At 40.0% G+C, this 13,536-nt stretch overlaps 1 pseudogene; it reads left to right on the forward strand.

Moving 5' to 3' along the window:
* The first annotated feature begins 1,932 nt into the window (after positions 1 to 1,932).
* Positions 1,933 to 11,388, forward strand: LOC130112015 (ras-related protein Rab-4A-like; annotated as a pseudogene).
* Positions 11,389 to 13,536: the final 2,148 nt, after the last annotated feature.

The following is a 13,536-nucleotide window of genomic DNA, read 5'->3' on the forward strand; positions in this document are numbered from 1 at the left end:
CTCTTAACCCAACATACAGTGTCTTGTAGACTGTACAGCATTTCTGTATAAAGAGATTAACGCATGTTTTATCAAACAGAATATCAGAGTATTTCATTATGGAGAGCTGTTATCTATAAATTTAATAATATCGTCTTCATCCTCAACACCCTCTTCCTTCCCATCGTGTTAAGGCAATGATATATCGATGATTTCTAGGTGATACAGATGGACAGGTTGCCTGTTACAAGGATATGCGTTGCTAAATGGCACAAGTCATTGTGGAATACATGGCAGACTATGAGTAAGAAATGTATAATAATAATAAAATAAATACTGTCAGTCATAGTTGAAACTTTGAAATGAAGGACTCTTGTACATGCCTAGTTGAAAATATTGTTAACGGCCAGTCTGATTTCAGTTTGTTATTTAAACTGTGGAAGTTACAGATTACCAAACATTGTTCACCCAAATGTGCAGTTGTAAACAAAATTCAAATGATGTTTTTACAAAGCGGGTCCATTTAATCACAAGACATTTGTTAACAACTTGTGGTTTGGAATCGTTAAACAGACTTGTTGGGTATTAATTAGTCTGAGGGGTTCTAGTTGTTGAAAAATGTGTCCCTCTTCAATGCCTCCATATAGTTATGAGAGCTTTGACAAGACAGAATAACTGACTGACTTCTGACAAAGCTGGGATAATACAAGCTAAATACCCATTTCAAATCATTTGAAAAGAGCTTGATAATTTGTCACATTTAAAGTTTTTTGCAATTTAAAGCGCCCAGTTTTAATTTTGAAGCTTTCTATTTGGGCAGGTCTACACATTCTTTAAAAAAAAGAAAAAGGAAAAATAAGAATTTTACAATTTTCTCAAGTTATTCCAGCTGTTGTGATGTCATATTGGTGTATTCTACTTCAGCGTATACAATCATCAATGAACTTTTTTTCCACTGTCTTAAATTTTGGTTGTGATAATTTTTAAAGCTTGTATTGTTCCAGGTTTGACTGCTGAGTCTTGGTTCCTTGGACTTGCGTTGTTGCCGTTTTGTGTAATCAGGCTTTTTGTTTTGTTTTTTCTCTGTTTTACCCCAATCCTAACCTTGATCATCAAGAATCTCATGGATTTTTTTTTAAATTTATTGTGTATGATACAAGCAGTGTGTATGATACAAGCAGATGTTTTTAAAATAAAAGTAATACAAATCTTGTAGCATGACTGAAAGGGTATTTTTCTTGAGTGAGCCACCTACATGAACAATAAATTATTTTAGTGGGGACCTGCAGTAAAAAAAAACATTTGTACAGGGCTAAGCTTATTTAAAAGTTTGATCTTTGGCATCACATTTATGGGACAATACATGATTGTGATTTGCATGTTAACCCACTGACCTCATTAATTTTGAAATAGTTCATCTGATTAAAAGTTCATAGATGAATTGTTCAATTTAGCTGTGGAAAATGAACAGATGTAACACCAAACCAAAAAAAAAGTGATTTATTAGTTTAAAAGCTTTGCACCACAAACCTGTTTAAAGAAAACATCAACTGTAATGGTCTTTTGTGCAAATGTTTAAAAACTGAAAAACATGAACATCAAAATGTATATGTACCATGAAGCGTTTGAATAGTTGTGACACATGGGGTTATCTTTAAATTATTTTCAGTCCAGGGAAACTCCCTAAGAAAAATCTAGGGACCCTCTCTTGTGGATGTTAAACATGGTTTGAACCCAATTCAAACTCACACGACCGAAGGAGAAATTTAGTGACAGAAATATGCCATCTTTTTTTTTAGCACCTATTTGAGATTCTGGTTGCTGACAATTTTACAACATTCTGGCCTTATAACTACAGAGGCCTCAGTGCCAGTGAACTAAACCACCAGATTTATCTGTCCTGCAGGGTCATACTGTAAGGTAAAGCTGGTGAATAAAAGTCAGACAGCTGCAGTGGCCATGTCGGAGACGTACGGTAAGGAAAACGGTTTGACAAGCCGCCAAACCATCATCACCACCATCATCATCATCCTTCAGTGGTCGGGATGGGGCAGGTGTACTAACGTGGTGTTCCCATCGTAAATAAATATCAAGCTCCCCGGCTAAGCTAGCCGATATCAAAATAGAGGGGAGGGGATTGTGTATATATATTACTTCCTAGGTTATACAACTGTAGTGTATTGCAGATGGACCGACGAGCTATATCATATCTAATTTGCTTGGAAAAAGAGTACAGAGCAAGGTTTGCGAAATGGGCAGGGAGGGAGCTGACGCTTGGGGGATTTGGCTGGTGATGATGGTCGTCGGCTTGGCTTTCTGGAGGGTGTGACTGCTGTGTTGCCTATGGACTCCGACCACCATATGGGACGAATGGTGATCCGGTAGTACAGAGGGATTTGTGTGCGGGTCGGTTATTCATATGGATGTGAGGCGGGCGGTGCTGTGACTGTCATTTCTCCTTCTTTCATTTTGTAATTCCTGCGTTTGACCGCGGTTGGTTCAAAAAGTGTTCCATGCCCATAGAATGAGAAGGGTTTAACTTGTGTGGTATTTGTCTTTGTGATGAGAACGATGGCTCAAGTTTGCATGTTAGACTCGCATTAGGCTGCTCTCAGCTGTTAAATCTTTTGTATTGATATTTGCTCACACACATAGACGTAACAGTGCGTATTCAGTTTCACTTTCATTTGTTCTATTATGTCATTTTCTGGTGCGTTATGAAAAAGTTATCTTAACCAATGAGACAAATACAAATCACAGTATGTTCTCCCAATCTAAGCAAATCGCCTCTGAAAGATGGCCTAGATGTCAATGTCATGATTTATCTTGTCTCTGCAGATTTCCTGTTTAAATTCCTTGTGATTGGGAATGCCGGGACAGGCAAGTCCTGTTTGCTGCACCAGTTTATAGAGAAGAGATGTAAGTCTGAGATTACACACACTGCACATTGTTTTAATGTTGTCAAGATGGACATATTATACTGTAGTGACATACTCTTAATTCTTAAAGACAAGTTTCTAGTTGTAGGGATCATGAATACTCAATGTCTTTGCTGTCTAAAACAATGTCTGTTTTGAATAAATCTAAATATGTAACTTTACTGTGCTATGCAGGCTAACTGAAAGCTGCAATGCCTATTACTTAGAGAGGTGATGGTAACTATGACTCCGTGTTCTATTGCTATTATGAAACACCATGTTTTATATGGCACTTATAGTTGTACATATCCAAACTTATCAATCAGTGGACAGGTCGAAATGTTTTACAACTCGGGCACCACATTCATCCAAGACAAAACATCTGGGATAATGTCTGTATTAGGCTTTTTCAAGGATAGATTCTCCTTTTTAACTACATCATTGGGCATCACTGAATTGCAAAGACAAAAACTTCACTAATCACTTCGGTATTGAAACTTACCACATTGCTGAATCTTCTCAATGAGCACTTATTACAGCCAGAAGACCTGTAGCCCAGCAGTTCCATAGCATCATCTACAACCACAGTACAGATGTAGCAAGCAAACCTTTTTTGCAGAGGTGCAACACAAACTAATTGTAAATGAATAGAAAGCATGGTTTGCCACTAAGTTGTCAATAGAACATATTAAAACATGTCTGACTATCCTGTTGTGTAAGGCACCTTGTAACATTGTTCAGAAAGGTGCGATATAAATAAAGTTCATTATTATTATCCTGGGTTCAAGCCCTGGGGTGTCCAACCTTGGGGGTCATCCCAGGCCGTCCTCTGTGTGGAGTTTGCATGTTCTCCCTGTGTCTGTGTGGATTTCCTATGAGTGCTTCGGTTTCCTCCCACAGTCCAAAGACATGTTGGTCAGACGAATCGGCCATACTAAATTGTCCCTAGGTGTGTGTGTGTGTGTGTGGGGGGGCTCTGTGATGGACTGGCGGCCTGTCCAGGGCGTCTCCCCACCCAGTAACTGCTGGGATAGGCTCCAGAATCCCCACGACCCTGAGAGCAGGATAAGTGGTTTGGATAATGGATGTGAGCTTCCTTTGTTTGAAAAGGAGATATATCATGTTTTGTAAAGGCTCAAAGGATTTCCCAATTGGGTTGTGTTAAAGCTCAGCGAGAAGATTCAGCAAAGTGCTGTTAAGTCTTTTTCAATACTGAAGTGATCAATGAAGTTTTTGTCTGTACTGTTCTACAGCACGATAGTGACAATGTTTAAATGAGGTCATAGTTCGAAAACAAGTTAACCTATCTTTTAAATTGGGTTGTTTTTTGGTTGAGATTGGTGTTAAAACATTTTTTGTTGAATGTTGTATTTTGTTGGGTTAAGGAAAAAGTTAAGGGTTATTGCAAATTGATAAGTTATGGTTGAGTTTAAGGGTTATTGTTTGTTGTTGGGTTGAGGTCAGGTTCAACATGTTCTTTTCAGATGTATTATGATGGTGAGTCCATCCACTTTGTAAATGCATGCTTTACATCCTCAGAACAGATATAGTCAAGCCCATCAGTACAGACCTGTTGTTTTACATTTAATGTAGGCTACCATTACTGCAGTTGTTTAATAATAATGAGATTATTTGTTCTTTTGTTTTCCCAGTTAAGGATGAGTCCAATCACACCATTGGGGTGGAATTTGGCTCCAAGATCATCAGTGTAGTTAACAAAATGGTGAAATTACAGATCTGGGACACTGCAGGTCAAGAGAGGTTCAGGTAAGCTAACTGGATACCATTGCAACTATCCTGTCTTCCAATATTACATCATAAATTCTTACTGTTGACAGTAGAGGTAGCCAACCAGTCCATAGAGTGAACATTACAACCAGGTAGCAAAATTCCTAATTTTCATCACTAGTGGTAAATTTGATCAAAATGAAATATAGGGTACTTTTCAAAGAAGGTTGAATCAGTTCATCTAGATACAGCGTTTATTGACAGGTACATTTCATCACTCATCTTAGTGACCTCTTCAGTCTAAACTGACTGCAGGTATCCCCACCCTTATAAACAATACAGTGGCATAACGACCGAAACCAATGATCAGTTTTATGCAAATATGGGTGTGACCATAAAGTAGAGTTTCAATGGCTATGTGTACTATTCACAGAGGATTTGTGAATGTTTGCAATCACAGCATTGTAAGATGGCAGCAGATATACGCTTAGCCCCCCCCCCCCCAGTCAGGGATGGTCGTTCCCTCTTTTTTGACTCCTTGTTCAAACCAGCCTTCTTCCTCATCAAGGATGTGCACATCGTCATCCTTGATAGAGTGGTCAGTGGCCTGTAGATGGGTGTAGACTGAGGAGTCCTGGCCTGATGTGTTAGTTCTTCTGTGTTGTGCCATCCTCTTGGCCAGCATCTGTTTGTTTTCCCCAATGTACAAGTCACGGCAATCCTCCTGGCACTTAACAGCATACACTATATTGCTCTGTTTGTGTCGGGGGACCTGATCTTTGGGTTTGATTTTCTTACCTGGATTATTGAGCATGCATCGAGACATAGGGTACTTTTACAAATTGTATTTCAGTGTTATTTGAGTTTGGCTGCTAATGAATAAGACTGAGACTGTATTGGGGTCTTTTCCATATGATATGTGTTTTTTCTGCTGAAAATAGGTTCATTAAAAGAAGGTTTGTGAGTTGCATGGAGTGGCTTCATGTTTTCTGTGCTGTCTGTAAATTTAGGCTATTAACACTAAAATGGAACAATTGTTTTATTAGGCGTTGGTGTAAGCAATCAAAATCAATTCATTACGTGTGTAATTTTAGAAGCTTAAACAAACCCGTCATTACTAGAGGCACATCTGATGTTCTTTGTCAACCAACAAGTTGATACTATCGCTGTATATCTGTTAAACCTTTGTAAGACAGGAGTTATCAGACAATGTATTTTTATTTTGTTTCACTTGCAATGGAAAGCAAACTAAAGGATAATTTTCTAAGTGATTGTCACAAAGTTTCTAAAAAAAATGTTTCAGATATCTTTAGCTTAGTGTCTCCTATCACAGTGACCTCTGTTGCATATTGCTGTGACTTTCCAGATAACAGGAACATTAATTAGAAATGGAAGGTATTCACATGTATTTAGAAGTTAGAGGGAAATGAAAATATCTATGTATTTTAAGAATTCACTGTAAATATATGGTCAAAAGCAGTTAACAATATTGCTTTTTTTAAACATGATTTTTTTTGGTCCGGGTTTGAATTGGACATGTAATAACAATAATAATAATTATTATTATATATATATATATACTATATAAAACTTTGTTAAAAGAAACACTCAACGGTAAGAAAAGTGTCAAATAAGGAGCAAAATAATCCAGTGATTCAAGTAAATTCTTTATGAGACAGTACAAGCCTGTTTCATGCCATAAGCAATCATCAGCTGTCAATAAAACTACTCGGGAAAGAACATAACATTAACTGCCTCGTCATGCACATTACGTGCACAACATCCAGTGGGGAAGGGAGAGGTGCCTACATTCAAAAATTCCAAAGCACGTGGTCGCTAACAGTCCAATGGGGAGGGGGGGTTGGTATTTGTCTATTGGCATGATTTATTTATAATTACAAAATAGATGCTTATAACTTTGTCTACAACTGCTGGCCAATTCATTCCTGTTATTCAATGTTGACTTTTCTGGTTTGCAAATGATAAAATATTTTTCAGTTAGACATAGGTTACACATTTTACTACTGGTTGACTATGCTTTGTTTTTTAAGAGGATTTTCCAGGTGGTTGATTAATTAATGTTTCTGTCCACCAATGACCAAATATAATGGCTTAAAGATGTTACATTCTTTAAACGGTTGTCTCTAAAGCTACGCGTGTGCATTAAACCTCTTTTGAATGTTCCTTCTGTTAGACCGACGTATGTCCCTATTTTGACGTTGTCATTTCTCATCACCGTAGCTTGGTAGATGACTCCTTTCGTCTATTTTATCATTTGCAAACCAGAAATGTCCACATTGAATAACAGGAATAAATTGGCCAGCAGTTGCAGTCATAGATATAAGCATCTATTTTGTAATTATAAATAAACCATGCCAATAGACAAATACCCCCCCCCCCCCGCCCCTACTGGACCATTAGCGGTCATGTGTTTTTGAATTTTTGAATGTAGGCACCTCTCCCTTCCCCATTAGGCGTTGTGCACATGATGCGTGGTGTGCATGACGAGGCAGTTAATGGTATGTTCTTTCCCGTGTAATATTACTGACTGCATATGGCATGAAACAGGCTTGTACTGTCTCATAAAGAATTTAGTTGAATCACTGGATCATATATATATATGTCTGTCTTCTGTCCATCAGGTCTGTTACTAGAAGTTACTACAGAGGAGCAGCAGGAGCTTTGCTGGTCTACGACATCACCAGGTGAATTGAGTTAGAGAGCTCAGTTTCAGATCGTCAACCATCCTTTGATATTCCTTTTGAAGGAACTGAACTAACTCACATTGATAAGTGCCTTCCTCCTTTGCAAAATCTGACACATTTCTTACCTTCTCTGTCACCGTCTACTTCTTTCTCTGGATCTCACACAAACGCTTTCTCTCTTCCAGTCGTGAGACATACAACGCTCTGACCACTTGGCTTAGTGATGCAAGGATGTTGGCCAGTCAAAACATAGTCATCATTCTCTGTGGAAATAATTGCCTCCCAGCATGAACATACAACACAGATCATATCCTTTTTTAAACAATAGGCTACAACAGATCATATTTCAAACTGGCAATATTCACTGATGGCTGTGTAGCAGATCCCCCCCCACACACACACACACACACACATTTAATGTGATGGCTGTGATTGCACACTATCAGCAAGTGCTCTGTGTCTGGCTCATAGTTTGATATAGCAAGTATGATACTGTCTGTGAGATGTCTATTAGTTAGACAAGACCTGTTCTTTGACTTGATTATTTTCACCTGTGAAAAAGCCATCTCACAAAGGTATGTTAATCCAAAGTGGGCCTTCACTTTAAGTGCGCAAGATGAAAGGAGGGGAAACTTTCCAGCGTTTACAAGACCCCTAAAGTCACTGTCTCTTGATCTTGCTTTCAACCCAATGTCATTTTGCAAATCAATTATCTCCATGTCAACTCCGACTGGTAAAGTAAATATGTACTTGCTGGAATTTCACGGACACCTCCTCAATGTCAATGGGGAGGAAAGGGTTTGAGATAAATGCAACAACCTCCCCTATGTCGTTTAACTCCTAAAAATGCCCATTGAATTTGGATGCCAGTTTCTCCAGGTGGGTACAAATTCTTGCGGGAGAAAAGCATCTTTGTTTCTGGTGTTTTGTGACATTTTCTCTAGGTTTGGGAAGTGCACCAGCCTTCCATTCCTACGCTGAGAGGCCCACACACCCACCTTGGCCTTAAAGCTATTGACAGCGCTGGTCATGTGTGCCATGTCTTTGTCTTTTCCCTGAAGGTCATAGTTGAGCTCGTTCAGTTTTGCTATTATGTCAGTGAGGAAACCTAAGTCTAGCAGCCATGCATCATCAGACAGTTCCTCATGCTCCTCATTGCGTGACTCCAGAAATGATTTGATCTCGGGAAGCAAGTCAGCAAATCACTGCAGTACTTTCCCGCGACTCAACCACCTTACGCCAGTGTGGAGAATCAAGTCACCATATGTGGCATCAAGCTCATCTAATAAAGATTTAAACAAGTGGTGATGAAGTCCTTTTGCACGAATCGAATTAACAATCATGACGACAACTGTCATGACATGAGACAAGTCCACTACTTAACCAGCCAGTGCTTGCTGATGGACCACACAGTGATAGTTCACAAACTTGGGGAAATCGGGATCACGACGGCACAGTGCAACAAAGCCCGAATGTACCCCATGCATTACTGGGACCCCATCTGTATTGATCGCTACCAACGTATGAATGGGAATGCTGTTATCATGACCATAATGTTTAAACTTGTTGTAAATATCCTTACCTCTTATCCTCCCTTTTAATGGTATAAGGGTGAGAAAAGCCTCCTTAGTAGTTGAATCCTTAAAAGCCATGTGAACAAACGCCATCAGCTGTGCAGTGTGTGTCATATCCTGGGATTCGTCAAATTGAAGCGAAAGCACTGACAAAGTGATAAATCCTTGAGCACTTACTGATTCACATCCTCCGATAACGACTCCACCCTTGTCACAGTGGCTGGTACAAGTGGCACAGTTCCGATAGAATTTTTAATGTCTTCTTTGTTTTTGAATTCTTTGAAGAAGGTCCTGGGTTCGAGCCCTGGGGTAGTCCAACCTTGGAGGTCATCCCAGGTCGTCCTCTGTGTGGAGTTTGCATGTTCTCCCCGTGTCTGCTTGGGTTTCCTCCGGAGGCTCCGGTTTCCTCGCACAGTCCAAAGACATGTAGGTCAGGTGAATTGGCCATACTAAGTTGTCCCTAGGTGTGAATGTGTGTGTGGGTGTGTGTGTGTATGTCTGCCCTGTGTGATGATCTGGTGGCCTGCCCAGGGTGTCTCCCTGCCTGCTGCCCAATGACTGCTAGGATAGTCTCCAGCATCCCCGCGACCCTGAGAGCAGGATAAGCGGTTCGGATAATGGATGGATGAATAACGTCTCGGCGGCAACGGCCATTGCTTCCTTGTATAGCTCTCCATCGGTGAACGGTTTCTTATGTTTAGCCAAAAGATAGCTGACATGGATGGATGCCTCTGTTGCAGTCTTACTTTTAAGTGTTGCTTTGATAAAAAGCGACTGCTGTGCTTTCAATATAGACTTGAGCTCGTCAACTTTCTTTGAATGAAGCATGCTCTTTAGCGGGTAGGTGTCTTTGAACTTGAGGTGGATGGTGTTGTGGTACCGCTCCATGTTACCTTTTTTGTGAGCGCTACAGCCTGGTGACAAATCAAGCAAATTGTTTTGTCCTTTACTAGGGTGAACAGAAAATCGTGTTCCCATTCTATGTGAAAATGATAAGTTTTTTTTTGCTTTTTCCATTGTGCCTCTGCCATCATGTACCGTTAGCTTGATAGCTCGTGAGCATAACAAGAAGTGCCTGAGCTAGTTAAGGCGGGAGTCAGGGACGTAATTTGTCAGCCGGGTGTGTGGGCCTCTCAGCGTAGGAATGGAAGGCTGGTGCCCCAAAAAAAAAAAAAAGACCTAGAAACTGTATTTGATTGGCCAGATATACCCCTTCCCTGCCCCTTGACCACCATCACTACACACAGGGCTCACACAGGGTGCATTTGAAATTAAAATAAATAATAATGAATAAATGAAAACGTTTTGACATTTATGGGGGTTTTTTCTCTGATTTTGAAAACTTCTCACGGTTGACTTGGTGTGCTTCCAAGATCAACTTGTTGACCGCAGTCGACGGGTTGGCAACTCCTGAGTTAGGGCCTTTACTTCTTCTGTCTACTTCACTACCAATATAATTTGATATCAGAAAGCAGCAGCACTTGGCTTTGACACCAAATCTTTTACACTGTCATCAATAAGTGATTTGCATCTTAGACATGTTGTGAGTGTTGATTGATTTAACCTCGTCAACAAACATTAACACCAAACCTGTGTGCTCTCGTTTTGTAACTACCAAATATCATTATGTTGTGCAGTTAATAACACCAATGTTGCTGTTATACTGTACCACTGCCTCTGTTAAAACTACCATCCACCCTGACAAGCTTAACCAGTGGTTTATTTGTCAAAATGTTCTTTGTTTCAGTCAGAATTAAAGTTTATTTAGATAACACATTTCATGCAATAAACTACCATGCGATAACTTGAACATTAAGTTAAAGTGTAGAGTAGATTAAGAACAAAGCATTTAAAACAAAGAGATAAAAGATGGAAAAAGAGATTGAAATTTCAACAGGATAGAAAACTAAAAGGCCCCACAATAAGACACGTAAGGGAAAAGTAAACGAATAAATATAACATTATTTTAACTGTCCCTAGCCTAGGTAAAAGCAAGGATAACCTTCAAGTTGATGTGGCTCTTCTTAGATCGAACAGGAGACTATCCCCGACTTTCTCGTCTCACCCAACCCCCTCCTTCTTTTCAGGGGAGCTGGATCCAGAAAGGATGGGGTCGGGTATCCAGTATGGAGACGCTGCTCTGCGACAGCTCCGTTCTCCTCGGCGTGCTCAGCCACAGGGCACTCAGGAGTGTGGCTGTTAGTGGGCACGCCTGGAGCACAAGTGTGTCAGTTGAGGTATTTAGATCAGAAAGTACTATACTGCTAGATCGCTCAAAGTTGATCCCTTTTGGTCCTGTGGTGGGATCTCTTCAAATCTCCTCTTTCCCTCTCTCTGCCTGTGTCTGTTTCTCTGTCTGTGTTTGTATCTTCTTTTGTCTGTATCTATTTCTGTCTGTGTTTGTGTCTGTACCTGTTTCTCTCTCTGTGTCTGTGTGTTCCAGGCAGGTTTGTGAAGACCAGACCAGGAGAAGGACAGCTGTAGAGGAACTAAAACTGCTGGGTTCAGGATATGATAATTGTGACCCTTCCCTGACCTTTGATCTTCATCCTTCGCACGGAACCTACAGAACACGTTGATCCTCTTTAATATGGCCGCATATGCAGAGAGCTGAAGAGACTTACTACCACATCCCCTTTCAGAGCTCTGAGCATCGCTGGCGTAACTCTGGTTGCAGCTCGAGGTTGACCACTTCCCCAAATCCTGCACAGCTATTGGACCAAACTTCCCCCAGCCCTCCAATCTGGATGTACATTACTGACATGTTGTCTTGTCATGTTGTGGACTCCTGGCTTTCCCCCAAACCATAAACCCGACCACACTGCCCTCTCTCCCCGTCCTTACCGATGTACTTGTACACTTAACCCTCTACCCCTCTCTGTGCTTACTTGCACACTTATCACCTAACCCTATCTACAATATTTACTCAGTTGTCACCCTTGCCTTTGTACTTACATAATCTATTAGCCTGCCCGTCACTTTTCTCAACTTACTTTTACCACTCACCTCGCCACCAGTCAACAGATCTATTAACTTTCTCACCTGCTGACATACACAGCTGACTACTCTTTTTATACACCTTACTACTTACAAGCCTGACTTTCTTGCCTAACTTACCAACCATTCTTCATAAATCTCGACCAAGCAAACTACCATACCTAAATACTAATTTTATCGTCATACATTATTGTGACCTTTCCTACTTAGATACTTACCTGCCGTGTCCTGACTTTCGTGACCACTTGCCTATATACCTTCCACACTACCCAAGTGTATAATGTCATATGCCCAAGTATATAATGTCATACTTGATTATCTAAACCACTAACAAACTGTACAACTTTCCTGCTGGTCTTTTTACCAACATACCTCTTTACCTACTTGGCCACTTAGCCCATATGTCTTTGACCTAGTTACCCATACACCAAATAAACTGCAATGTCTGTCTACCTACTTACATATCTTCTGCACTCCCTAATCCCCTGTTAGACTCCCTATTTAGCTACCTTCTCTCTTGATAAATTGCCACAGCAAACTAGTAGCCAAATTAGACATCACCCACCTACTCATACACAGCCTAGACTGTGACTGTCTATTCAAATCTCACTACCCAACATTTCTTTGTCACGCTTCCCGTCCCTCAGTCCACCCCTCCTTCACACACAGCACTTCCTTCATCTATCTCTCCATGTGTTCCTGTTCATCTCTATACCTTTCTCCCTTTTGTTTACTCCCTTGCCTTCATAATCTATCTCTACCCCAATAACCTATCTGTCCACTTCTGTCTTAGTTATGTCTCTTTCTACCCGCCTGTCTCTTCCAAACTTTTTCTCTGTCCCTCTTAACCCAACATACAGTGTCTTGTAGACTGTACAGCATTTCTGTATAAAGAGATTAACGCATGTTTTATCAAACAGAATATCAGAGTATTTCATTATGGAGAGCTGTTATCTATAAATTTAATAATATCGTCTTCATCCTCAACACCCTCTTCCTTCCCATCGTGTTAAGGCAATGATATATCGATGATTTCTAGGTGATACAGATGGACAGGTTGCCTGTTACAAGGATATGCGTTGCTAAATGGCACAAGTCATTGTGGAATACATGGCAGACTATGAGTAAGAAATGTATAATAATAATAAAATAAATACTGTCAGTCATAGTTGAAACTTTGAAATGAAGGACTCTTGTACATGCCTAGTTGAAAATATTGTTAACGGCCAGTCTGATTTCAGTTTGTTATTTAAACTGTGGAAGTTACAGATTACCAAACATTGTTCACCCAAATGTGCAGTTGTAAACAAAATTCAAATGATGTTTTTACAAAGCGGGTCCATTTAATCACAAGACATTTGTTAACAACTTGTGGTTTGGAATCGTTAAACAGACTTGTTGGGTATTAATTAGTCTGAGGGGTTCTAGTTGTTGAAAAATGTGTCCCTCTTCAATGCCTCCATATAGTTATGAGAGCTTTGACAAGACAGAATAACTGACTGACTTCTGACAAAGCTGGGATAATACAAGCTAAATACCCATTTCAAATCATTTGAAAAGAGCTTGATAATTTGTCACATTTAAAGTTTTTTGCAATTTAAAGCGCCCAGTTTTAATTTTGAAGCTTTCTATTTG

This window comes from Lampris incognitus, chromosome 4 (assembly GCF_029633865.1).
Source record: "Lampris incognitus isolate fLamInc1 chromosome 4, fLamInc1.hap2, whole genome shotgun sequence".
Taxonomy (NCBI): domain Eukaryota; kingdom Metazoa; phylum Chordata; class Actinopteri; order Lampriformes; family Lampridae; genus Lampris; species Lampris incognitus.